Below are 12,534 nucleotides of genomic sequence, written 5' to 3' on the forward strand. Positions count from 1 at the left end.
CATGCCAAACGGGATGAGGATTTAGCTTGACTCGCTCCCATTCAAAATGACCCTAGTGGGAGGGAAGAGAGTTTAACTCTCACATACCTGTAGCCTACTGTACTCGTTTTGTACTCGAGTGTTGCCACGTGTCCCAGCTTTACCTGATTGTCCCAGGCAATTAGGTATGAAATGTCCAGGTTTTTGTCAGATAAAGATGGCAACCACATTTGCACCTCAGTTTTTATTGATGTGATTTTTCAAGCAATATTCAGATAGAATGTCATGGTGGTCTTGGGCACTGCTGGATCGGTTGCCCTAGTGAGGAGCAGAAAAGTGTTAGCCAGATCAATGCAGGACCATGCAGCACAGACGTGGATATGGATTGGCTACAACACTAGTATTGTACCAGTACTAGTACTAGTACTACTTTATAGGGTTGCGAGACGATTCGTCTAACGCATTCTTCCGAGGGGACCATTCGTATAAAGCTTGGGACCATTCGTATAAGGCATGGGGCGCTTCGTCGAGTACCTGAGGACGTTTCGTGGAAGACCTAAGGACGTTCCGTTCAATCCATGCAGACCTTTCGTGCAACTGGGCAGACGTTTAGTTCAGTCTGCCTATTTTATTATTATTTTTATATTTTATTAAACGTGTGTGCCTACCACCACAATGCAATGACCACAAAACAAAAATTGAACCATGTAGAAAGTGTGTGTGCCTCTATTTTTTAAAATTTTTTTTAGTTTAGGCTGCCTTTAATATTATTATTTTCATAGCCTGTTTTATGAACTGTGTGTGCCAACCACCTCAATGCAATGACCATAAAACAAGTACAAAGTGTGCGCCTCTATTTTTTAAATTATTTTTATATTTTATTAAAGTGTGTGCCTATCACCAATGCAATGACCACAAAGTAAAAAATGAACCATGTGGAAAGTGTGTGCGCCTCGCTAAACTTTTGCTAGTTAACTGTCAGAGGATAGCCGTCTCATGTTGGCCTAATGTTAGAACAACTAGAAACAAACAAACAAACAAAAAAACAGCAGGAATCCACACGGCGGACACTTACAATTAATTCCACGAAGCATCAGAAAGTCACAGAAGGCAGTTCATTGCACTTTCCGTAATTTTACCAACGGAAAAAAATATCCACATAGAAGAAAAGAAGTCTCGAGTTTCAAAAGTAGACATTTCAAATCTTCACACAATGCTAGTAGCAAACCGTCAGCTATAATGGGACAAGTGGTGACGGCATTGACTATAACATCCCCGATAAATTATGTTTTTTCACAGTCACTGACAGGTTGCTTAAGTCCGATGCTAACCCCTTCGTGAAATATTAGGCTACAGCAGATGCAACCAAACTAAATTATTATTTTATTAACCATTTGCCGATGGCATTTTAGTGCTTTTATTTTCTGTCATAACACCATGCACTTCACCTTTCCCCCCCTGCTCTTCTGCTTGCTTAATAGTGCTCAATAGTGTCCAGTCACATTTCTATTATTTTATACACTTACACAATTAATGCTACCTTATTTTCGCTGCTGTGTCAACTGTGATGCTATGATAGCCTATTTACACTTGCGTCTTAAGACGGCAAACTGGTTTAACGCATCACCGTTACGCTATTTTTAACTGTAGGCTAAAGGCAATGCTCTTGAGCAATTATTTTATTTGTATTAGTTAGCCTAGGCTTCGTTATAAAAACATATATCTTCGGACAAATGCCACCCATAACGTGAATGAATTCTTGGGAATGATCCTGCCATAAAGCATGCCAAGTGGACATGAAAGAAAGGCGAAATTAAAACAACAGCGTGTCAATGCAAGCACTTTATTTACGCTATCACACGTGGAGAGAGAATGCAGAAAGTGCAAGGACTTAATAATACATCATAGCACGAGTGCGCATATTCATGGAACCATATTACGCATATTATTGCGGATGGTTAGCAAAGCCTTTTAATCACCATGTGAACAACACACCACTGTTGGGAATGTAGCTAACTTATTTGCTGTCATATTTGCACTGCAACTGAATTCACAGGGCAAGACATTGTGGTTCTGATCTTATGAACTCACGTGTCATATGAGTCGTGACATAAGCAAATGTATAAATCATTAAGTCATTTGGAAATTGGTGGGTAGTCGGGGATGCACGAAAGGAAAAGGCAAGTAGCCTACAGTCGGATCATTTGCCGTTGCGTTTTACCTGCAGATAGTACCAGATTAGAAAGAAAGTTGCGTGTTGAGTAGAACTACGTCCTATTTCTTGCCTTCTGCATTCAGCGACTTTAATGCTTACGAGGGTCAGTGATGGCAAGCACTTTATTTATTTTTATTTATACTTTCAATAACCATCATTATGTTAAAATAACGTTTTGTGCTATTTACTGCTTTAATGACACAAGAATGAAAGGTTTTTGGAAATGAATTCAGAATACACATTTCTTCACAGCATGTTGAGAAAGCAGGCGCAAATGTGCGTTCAATCCATTACTGTTATGGAAATTAGCCCTTCAGCGAGCCAACACAGAGCGTGTCTGGCTACAGTTCGCTACAGTTCTACAGTTCTAGGTGCGAAGCCCTATTGTTTTTCGAAAGATTATTATTATTTTTATTTTATTTTTTCTTCTCCTTGTTCTGCGCTCTTGGTCCAATTTTCAGGTGCTTCCGGTGCTCGGACACTTATGGAATTTGGTACACAAATCAGAAATGGCAACCGCTACTCAGACACCGAATTTTAACCCCTGATGGTGCACGGGCACGCCCCTTAACGCGTTTAGGGGTAGGGCCAAAGTATAGTTTAAGCTACGGACTCAGGAGTTTTTTTGTGGTGTGTATCTCACTAAACCGAACAAAAAAGGGCAGTCATGGATGAGCGGTTAGGGCGTCAGACTTGCATCCCAGAGGTTGCCGGTTGGACTCCCAACCCGCCAGGTTGGTGGGGGGAGTAATCAACCAGTGCTCTGCCCCATCCTCCTCCATGACTGAGGTACCCTGAGCATGGTACCGTCCCACCGCACTGCTCCCCATGGGGCGCCATTGAGGGCTGCCCCCTTGCACGGGTGAGGCATAAATGCAATTTCGTTGTGTGCAGTGTTCACTTGTGTGCTGCTGTGGAGTGCTGTGTCACAATGACAATGGGAGTTGGAGTTTCCCAATGGGCTTTCACTTTCACTTTCTTTCACTTTCAAAAAGCACGCTCTGCTCGTCCTTGGGCGTTTTCCGACTTCTGGCTTCATGCGGCTATGGCTGTCGTCGTTTCTCTCGCCGAGAATTGTGTCTGTTCACCGGTCCTTTTGGAGGTATGTAGCTTGGCTCCTTCATTTATGTCGACATGTCGTTCTTAGCTGGTTGCTAACGGGGCTACCTGCATTGATTCCAGGTGATGTTCTCTGGATGGCGTTGCCATCTTAGGCGAGTACATTTAGGGTTTAACCCCAAAAAAATTGATACAAAAGTTCTTTTCATGGATTCTATTACTATTGGACCTCCTAAATGACATACTAAAAATCTAGTAAAATCTGACTTTGGGAAATTAGTTATTTTCAACATGGCTGCTATAGGCTTATTATAAGGGTTGAGAGACACTCCAGGTGAATAGGCCAAAAAATGTAGCTTGCCGATATCACCATGAAACTTAACCCGGTGATTACTCACATATTTGTGAGAAAAAAATGTATTGCAAGTTTTCTGAAATGTTATGTTTTAATATGGTAATTAGCAGGGGCGCCTACTCCATGTGGTTAGTATTGCCGCCTGGGTCCGCGACGCAATTCCATTGCACTCACAGAGCTTATTGGTAGTCGGTGTCAGTCAGGTAACCATAGGCTGTGCAATGCGCAGATCATCCAAAATATCTAACCGGCAATATCTTACCTTCAGCTGTCTCGTCAAATCGCTGTTCATTTTTTGCATCCAAGTTTTCTGTCAGACTTCGAGTTTGAAATGGTGCACTGTATATTAGCACCACGCTGACATTAGTCTAATTTAGACATCCGATAAGCATTAATTTCGTGCCAAGGGTAAAACTCTTAGTGATATTATGAAAACAAAACAATCTCTTGTCCTAGCCATTAGGCTTCTTCGTGTTGTTGCATTGTTGTGTGAGGTATAATTGTAAAATAGGCACCGCTTGTAAAAAGCACTCTCCTGCGCAAACATGATACTTCAATGGATGATGGATGGCAGCATCCCCGACGTAGGCTACAGGTTGTTTGTCAAATCTGCGTTAATTTCCCGCACATTAGTTTCAACTGATGCTGGCGGTTGCTTTCACATTTGCCCACCACTCTGTGGTTAAGATTTTACTTAATCCCCACGAGGCTCATTGTTTATCACGGACGTTCATCCACTTTTTCCGTTTGTGCGCGGTGACAATAAAGGTGGAGTTTTTAAATAGGCCTAGGACATGAGCTAACGTGCTCCCTTAGAGGCTAATCCTGGGATTCTTACCATTTGATAGCGTTTGAAAACGCAATGTCATTGAGTGAGCATACCTTCTTTCTTGGAGAAAATTTGAATGACCAGTTGCCTGCCTCTTCTGTCCCTCTCCTCTTTCTCCCGTCTTTCCTGAAGTTTTTGCTAACCTGTCTTCACTGTCACCAACAGCTCACCATCATGTGATTAACACATAGATCGTATATTACTAACATTCTATGGGTTAACCCACGCCTAAGACCTCAGTCGCACACCTGCTGCCAGCATTTTTCGGATGCATTACATTTCAAAATGCAAAAACTCAAAATGTGAAAAAGCCAGGCTCCAAATTACTGTTTTATTTTGTTTCTAGTAAGCCAAAAGATATCTTCAGAAGAGAGTATGGACATCTCATTTTGTTTTGCAGCTGCATAAACGAAGCACAAACGATTCCAACCATTTGGAGGTTAATGGGGTGCTGAGTGACCTAAGGACACTAACCTCTTAAAATATAAATATCTTAAAGAAGATTTGTGCACAAACACTCATTTTGCCTGCACAAACAAATCACAAATGATTCCAATCATTTTCGAGTCATTTGGATGTTGATGGGGTGCTGAGTGACCTACTTTCAAAAAATTAAAAGTTAAATAACTAAAAAAACGGTTTGTGCACAAACATTAATTTTGCTTGCACAAACGAAGCACAAACTATTCCAACCATTTTTGAGTCATTTGGAGGTTAATGGGGTGCTGAGTGACCTAAGGTCACCAACCACTTAAAATGTAAATATCTTAAAGAGGGTTTGTTCACAAACGCTCATTTTGCCTGCACAATCGTGCACAAACGATGCACAATCGAACCAAAATGCTTTTAATCAGATTTTCAACATATGGGGTGCTGCCCTTGCATGATGTGTGTGGTGTGAGAGCCACCTGGAGAGACAGGTGAACACTAGATGGCACTAGCCTCGCATGCTGGGTCTACTGTCGGGTATTGGAGCATGCTCAGAAGTGTTTAGTGTTTAAACTGACTGTGTGCCTTTGAACTACTTTGACTCATGTGGACCATGTTCTTTGGGAGTTTTGTAATTTTATGGATTTATGTGAGATTTCCCCTTTAATGGCGAACTTCGGAGAGGAGAGAGAGTGGAGGCAGCTCAGGACTGTGCATGGAGGACGAGTGCTTGCGTTGGTTCAGGGTCTCAGCAGTGCCCCAAAACATGCACCCATCATTAGAATCATACACACCAGCTGACACGATGGCAAACACATACAGTATATCGTAGTGTTAGGAGTTTAGCATGGGTTTAGGTTATTAATTATTTGATTCTTTACAGTTAGCTTAACCCATCACCCATCCTCCACCACGTCCTAAATCATGTTTTGCAGTAGTAGTAGTAGTAGTAGTAGTAGTAGTAGTAGTAGTAGTAGTAGGAGTAGGAGTAGTAGTAGTAAAGAAGCTCAGAGAAGAAGAGACTAGAGAGAGAGATGCATCTGGACAAAAAACCATGGCTGAAGTGCCCTTGAGCAAGGCAACCCATTGCTTTGCTCCTGGGACTGGAACCAATGCCCTGTAAGTAAAGGCTCATTCTTTTGAAATTCCGTTGTCGATGGACCCAAGTTCGTTCTCTCGACATCCGTGGTAAATGCGTTCTATTGTAACCACTGGAGACAATACAGATGTCTGAATAAAACTAATGTTTATGAACTCAGAGTAGGTACTGTACACCATAGTGCTCCGAGTTTGTGTTTCGGAACCGGGAATTGAGTACCCGTTCTTTTTCTCTCTCCCGAGGCGGAGGTCGAGCGTTCCCACAACCGAGTTTCAAATGAATGCACCATAAGATGCTTTGGATGTAAATGACAGTTAAGTGTATGGAATGTACTGTAACATCATGGTTACTGGACAGATGAAGGGGGTAACAGATACAAAAGAGGGTGACGGGAAACTACAGGACGAAACTTACAGAAAATAATAGTAGCACAAAAATTGGTATTATTATTATTATTATTAGGCTACTATTATTATTAGGTAGGCCTATTGACATTATCCTAATCCCCTTTGTTGCTATGGTTTCAGTTATAGTTATTGCAGATATATATACTTAAAGAATCTCTGGTTATTGCTTTCACTGTTGCTATATTATTAGGCTATTATTGCTATTATTACTATTAGTATCATTATTATTATTATTATTATTATTATTAGGCATTATTATTACTGTTGTTGTTGTTGTTATCACTTGTGTTGTGTTATTATTAATAATAATAATAATATTAGGCCTACTTGTTGCTATGGCTTCAGTTATTGTTTCCAGTGTTGCTATGTTTGGTTTCAACATTCTACTTCAATAAACCCAAATCAGCTGAACCAGCAGTTTGAGAACTATCTCTACGAGGACCAGAGGACATGGAGAGCAGCAGGCAAGCAGACAATGAGGACCAATGGACAGGCAGGGAGGCTGCAGGAGAAGACTCACAGCACAACGATGAGGAAAAGAAAAGGTTGATAGAAGAGACGAAGAACAATTAGGTACAGGAGTTGGGAAAAGCCACAGAAGATAACGTGGACAGTGACTGGATAGATGCAGAGTCTGTTGGAGAAGACACAGATGAGGAAACAACGAGTAATGATGATGAGGAGGAGAAAAAGTTGACAGAGGAGCTGAGGACTGAATTAGCCGAGTTGGTCCAAATGACAATGGAGTTGGAGAGAATCAACGAGGAGGAAGCACTGAAATTGGAGGAGCTGGTGGTGGAGAGGATGAGCGAGGAGAGAATGGGTGAAGAGTTGAAACGGGACATAGAGGAGGAAGAGCAGACGATGGAGAGGCAGATGAAGCAGATGGACACCGAGAGAAAGAATGAGGAGTTGAAACGGGAAAGAGAGGCGGAGCCGGAGCAGACCTTGGAGGACCAGGTGGTGAAGGGGATCGAAATGGATAGAAGGCTGGAAGAATTGGAGAGAATGAGTGAAGATGTGGCGAGAGACTATGACGAGTTGAAACGGGGAAGAGAGAAGGTGGAGCAGACACTGGAGATGCTAAGGAAGCACAGGATGGAGGCTGAGGAGTTGAAACGGGATAATGAAAAGCAAAAACAAAGGCTGTATGACATGCAGAGAACGCTCGCAGAGCTAGGAAATCACAAATAAAAAAAATATTACTCACTAAAGGCTGATTGGTGTGAACTTCAGAGTGTAAGCTTATCAGTTATGACACTCTTACAGTAACTTAACTGTATAGCCTAACTGCAATATAAAGGAAATGAAGAAATGAGAAGGGATTTTGTTACGTGTTTGTAATCTTAACCCATCACCCCCAAAATCATGTTTTGGTAGAAGTAGTAGTACCCAGTTGCGCTTCAGGGCCTAGTAGTTGTATATCCGGCCAGTACAGTGGATAGCCTACTTTGGCCATTTCGTATTTCGCCTGATTTCTTGTCTGTTTGAGACCCCGGTTGGGAAAGATGCACCTTGCTAACGCTTAAACTGAATTGAGTTCACTTGTGCTAGCAGTGCATCTTCTCAACCAGGAGGTGAGGAGGGTTTGAAACTGACGAGAAATCAGGCAAAATACAAAATGGCCAAAGTAGGCTATCTACCGTATTGGCAGGATAAAACTGGGTTTTTGTTCTAAAAAACATGCCTTCAAACAACACAAAATATAATGGCACGGGCATTCGATTGCCTTGTCCATATAAACTAAAGTCACCATGTTCAGTTTTACCCTCATATTAGACAGCGCCAGAGTGAAAAAGTTTCAAATGCAACTCGTCAATCTGCGTTTCACAACCGGTTTCACGCACGCACACACACACGCACACAATTGCTAAATAAAAGTAATACGTTAAAATAAAAATATTACCAAAGCCTCTATCATTCGAGATTGATTTGAACCTTTTTGTCACAGTTTATCACAAAAGTGAGTACACCCCTCACATTTCTGTAGATTTGTAAATACTTTGTAGGCCTACCTTTCATGGAACAAGTCAACACAAGAAATTGCATTTTGACACAATGAAAAGTAGTCAGTGCACTGCTGTATTATACAGTGTAGCTGTTTCAATGTATTGTTCACTCTAATAGGCCGTAGGGTGACAGCCCTTTTCGTTCAACCTCGCTCCACAGCTTCCGAACAGCAGGTCCCTTAGATGATGAAACGACCAAAGCTATGTTCAACTTACCGTGAAATGTCCGCTTCATGTAATCGTGCACGTAATTAAAACGGTGACATTTTAGTAAGAAATCTTATCCTCTGTAGGGAATGACGATTTTTACGTCACTGGACACCATGTGACCGTTTTAAACCAATCACGTAGCCGATTTATGGCGAAAAAGTGGTAAGCCGTTTGAAAAACTGAAAATAATGACAAGCCGTCTGTCTGACCTACCTATAAGAATCTCCCAAAATACCCTTTTGAAGAGGGTATATAATAACAATTATCAAAAATAATACTCGTGCCTACATTTCTGGATTGGGACAAATTCTAAATAAATAATAAATAATGCTTTATTTACTGAACAAAGCATAATTATGCTATTGACATTTCATACTGTGGATTTGAGCAATTAATGGAAACAATTGCAATAAGTAGGCTATAGATAACCCAGGCTATTGATAACCCTCTAAGTGATTGTAACTCCAAACAGTGCTTTGTTTATAGCACCAACAACTATTGTGCAAGTGGATGATAAGGTTACCTTTTCATGTTCACATATAATAACAATTATCAAAAATAATACTCATGCATATATCTCTGGATTGGGATAAGTTCTAAATAAATCATAAACAGTGCTTTATTTACAGCACAAGGCACAATTTTGCAATTGACATTTCATACTGTGGTTTTGAGCAATTAATGGAAACAATTACAATAAGTAGGCTATAGATAACACAGGCTATTGATAACCCTCTAAGTGATTGTAACAGTGCTTTGTTTATAGCACCAACAACTATTATGCAAGTGGATGATAAGGTTACCTTTTCATATTCACATTAATAAATGGAAATAATCTAATGATCAATGATAAGGACCATTCAGGTATTCATGTATTCATTTATTCACTAATAACTATACAACAAATAAAAAAATCAAAACAAGTGGCATACACATGAACCGGCATTTTCATGAACTGTGTGAAAGCATCCAGGTACACATCTTTTGCGCATGCCACAGCAAATGACTTCAGTGAGATTGAAGTTTACTGCAGTTGGGGGCCATGGGCATGACATGCCAGGACTGTGACTAAGCAGCCTCTTCAAAAGCAAAGCTGCTGTGTAAAGTGTCCGTGTCTCCTCTGCTGTGGTTGGTTGCTTTGACTTCCTCCTTTCTGTGTCTCTGTCTGCCTGGCTCATTTCGCTGGACTGAGTCGTCTCCGCACCTGATGGTAACAAGTCCAAGACTGCATTCGTCGACAAGTTCTCAGCAAAAACCAGTTCAGATGTGTTGCGTTTGGCGGGGGTGTGGAACACTAGCTGAGGAAAATCACGACTGAGCCTCTTCTTCAATATATCCTGTCTGTAAACACAAATCAACAAAAAAAAGAGGCATATCAGTACAAGCATAGTGGGGCTTCATGTAGTCGCTGATATGCAATAGCCACCCTCACACATTAACTCGGAGTGAATAAATAATATTGGTGGAGTTTACTTGCTATGCAACAGATATAATACCAAGTATTCCCAAGGGAAGCACATACTGTAACGAACATCACACTATCAAGAATACTGCCATCCTCCTTATTTCAAAATATTACAAGTACAGTATGTGCAGATGACAAGCAGAGTGTTAGAGAATAATTTCAGTCAATTTCAACATGCAGTTGTAATGCTCACACTACCCTGGACGTGTCAGTACTAGAGATTTTTTTTTCTTCTTCTTCAGCCTTTTCCGAGATTCTGGTCATTGTAATGAGGGCAGCGCTTTGTGTACATTTCAAAAAACATTTTTATTTATTCCCAAAAACATCCAAAAGGTTATACATCAGCCGACAACTAGCAAACAGCGACACCCTTTAAATATTTGGAGTAGGCCTATGTTGTAAACAATGTAAACAAATGCTGCCCCCATTAGAATAGCTCATATCTCGGAAAGGGCTGAGCCGAAAAATGTGCCATCACCGGGTACTGACAAGTTAAGGGTATGAGCAATACAACAGCATATTGAAATTGACTGAAGTGGTCCTTTAAGTCACATGCGTGAACTTTCCCTTGGATTTGACAAATTCGTAATACACTGACTTGCAATTACCTGTAGGTTGAAGCATCAACACCTTCACTTGACTGCACAAGGGCAATAAAGGCCTTCCTCAGTTGGCTCATCCTCAGCACCTCTTGGTTGATCAGTAGCCTTTAGCGGATTACCCTCTCGCAGAATAACTTGTAGCTCAGATCAAATGTTGGCCCAATCCTTACAAAAATATAGAAGAAGATGTGTGTTGTGAGAGCTTTCTTTGTGAGATCCATGTTGTGAGAACAAACTGTCTCAATCATAGGACACACATTGTACTGTGTTTCTATATAAAATTAAGATTGACTTACTGTTCTTTCTCTGCTCTGACAGGCTCACTCAAAAACCTTGTGTACTCTCTGGAGCAACTTCTGTGGTACTGCACCTCCAGAGCCACACAGTCTCTGTCCTTGATGTGAATGAGGATGCTCTTGGCTTCCTTTACTTCAGCTGCTTCCTGCAACTTGCCTTGTACAAAAGAAAAGAAAAAAAGAATGAATAAATAGACAGGCAAACAATTAGACATTTTTCCTGGTGGAGTGGTATTGTAAAAAAAAAAAAAAGGAGATGGGTGTTGCACCCCCCAAAAAAGCATTCCGTAGCCTCTTACTGCAGTGCAGATGGGGTTGCCAGCGGGCTTATTCACTATTTGCTGAAAACTACATCATAACAACATTGCTATGACAGTGCAGAGTAACAGATTAAGACATACATATTAAAATTTTGGTGACAGTAAGGTTATAACATAGGTGCTGTGCTAAGGGGTTAAGCACACAGATGTACAGCACAGCCAGGACACACCTCTTGAGCCTGGTCACTGAGGCTGCCCAGGGACAGAAGCGGAAAAATCCCAAGTGTACAAGTGAGAGAGGGGGGCAGTGGGGGGTAGGGGAATGGCACGGGGGATGGGATGGCAGAAGCAGTGTCTTAACCAGACAGGCCATCAGGCTGAGGAGCCACATTTCTGAACAGATATTCAGAGTCATATCAACATCAGGCATGCTTTGACATCCATATAAACATACCCTATCCTATTTAAGACAAAGTGTGATTCATTTAAACATCTAAAACCTAAAACACTGGGGGTACTATAGGCATGGGGATGTTTTGCAGGCTATTGGAATGTAATTTCACACCCACACACATAACACATTATGCCAATTCACACGTGCATTCATATTAGAATTAGACAAAAAAAACAATGATTGTGCAGCAGTGTGGGCTAGATAGTCAACTTCTACTAACATCTGTGTGTGTGTGTGTGTGTGTGTGTGTGTAAAATAACAATGATTGTGCAGCAGTGTGGGCTAGATAGTCAGTCAACTTCTACTAACATCTGTGTGTGTGTGTGTGTGTGTGTGTGTGTGTGTGTGTGTGTGTGTGTGTGTGTGTGTGTGTGTGTGTGTGTGATTTGGGGGATGGGATGCATTCGCATAGACTGTGTGGTGGGGGTGAGAGTAATCTTACCTGCGGTTAAAGTCTGTGTTTTCGTTCTCTTTGACGTCTGCCACTCGCGACGATAAATTTGCTGTCTTTCTTGCAAATCATGCAGACAGCAGGAAGAACGGGGCCAGAGCTCGTGATGGCCAAGCTTGATCTGGATCGCAGTTTCCTGGTCGGAGTGGTGGTCACAGCCGATAAAGCGGAGGTAGCCTGGCTAGTTCGGGGGTCTTGTTGGCCATCTCCCCTCTCTGCCTCTCGCAAGACACGCCGTGTGACTCGTTCAATTTCCCGCTTGTCAATAAACCTCCGGTAGCATGTGGGATGGAGAGCCGCATCCTCGGGAATTTCGTCAAACTCCAACTCAATACATTGCTTAAAATGTTCTGCTACGTCTCTGCACTCACCCTTCAATTCTAGCCGCTGCCGAAAATTTCGATATGTATTCCAC

The 12,534-nt window shown here is 41.6% G+C and overlaps 1 long non-coding RNA gene across 1 annotated transcript; it reads right to left on the reverse strand.

Moving 5' to 3' along the window:
* Positions 1–9,458: 9,458 nt before the first annotated feature.
* On the reverse strand, positions 9,459–11,168 carry LOC134445440 (uncharacterized). The gene is made up of 3 exons (XR_010034251.1): positions 10,955–11,168; positions 10,665–10,823; positions 9,459–9,932 (listed from the first exon to the last, which is right to left on the reverse strand). It is a non-coding gene; the product is annotated as an uncharacterized LOC134445440 (long non-coding RNA).
* Positions 11,169–12,534: the final 1,366 nt, after the last annotated feature.

Source organism: Engraulis encrasicolus, chromosome 3 (assembly GCF_034702125.1).
Source record: "Engraulis encrasicolus isolate BLACKSEA-1 chromosome 3, IST_EnEncr_1.0, whole genome shotgun sequence".
Taxonomy (NCBI): domain Eukaryota; kingdom Metazoa; phylum Chordata; class Actinopteri; order Clupeiformes; family Engraulidae; genus Engraulis; species Engraulis encrasicolus.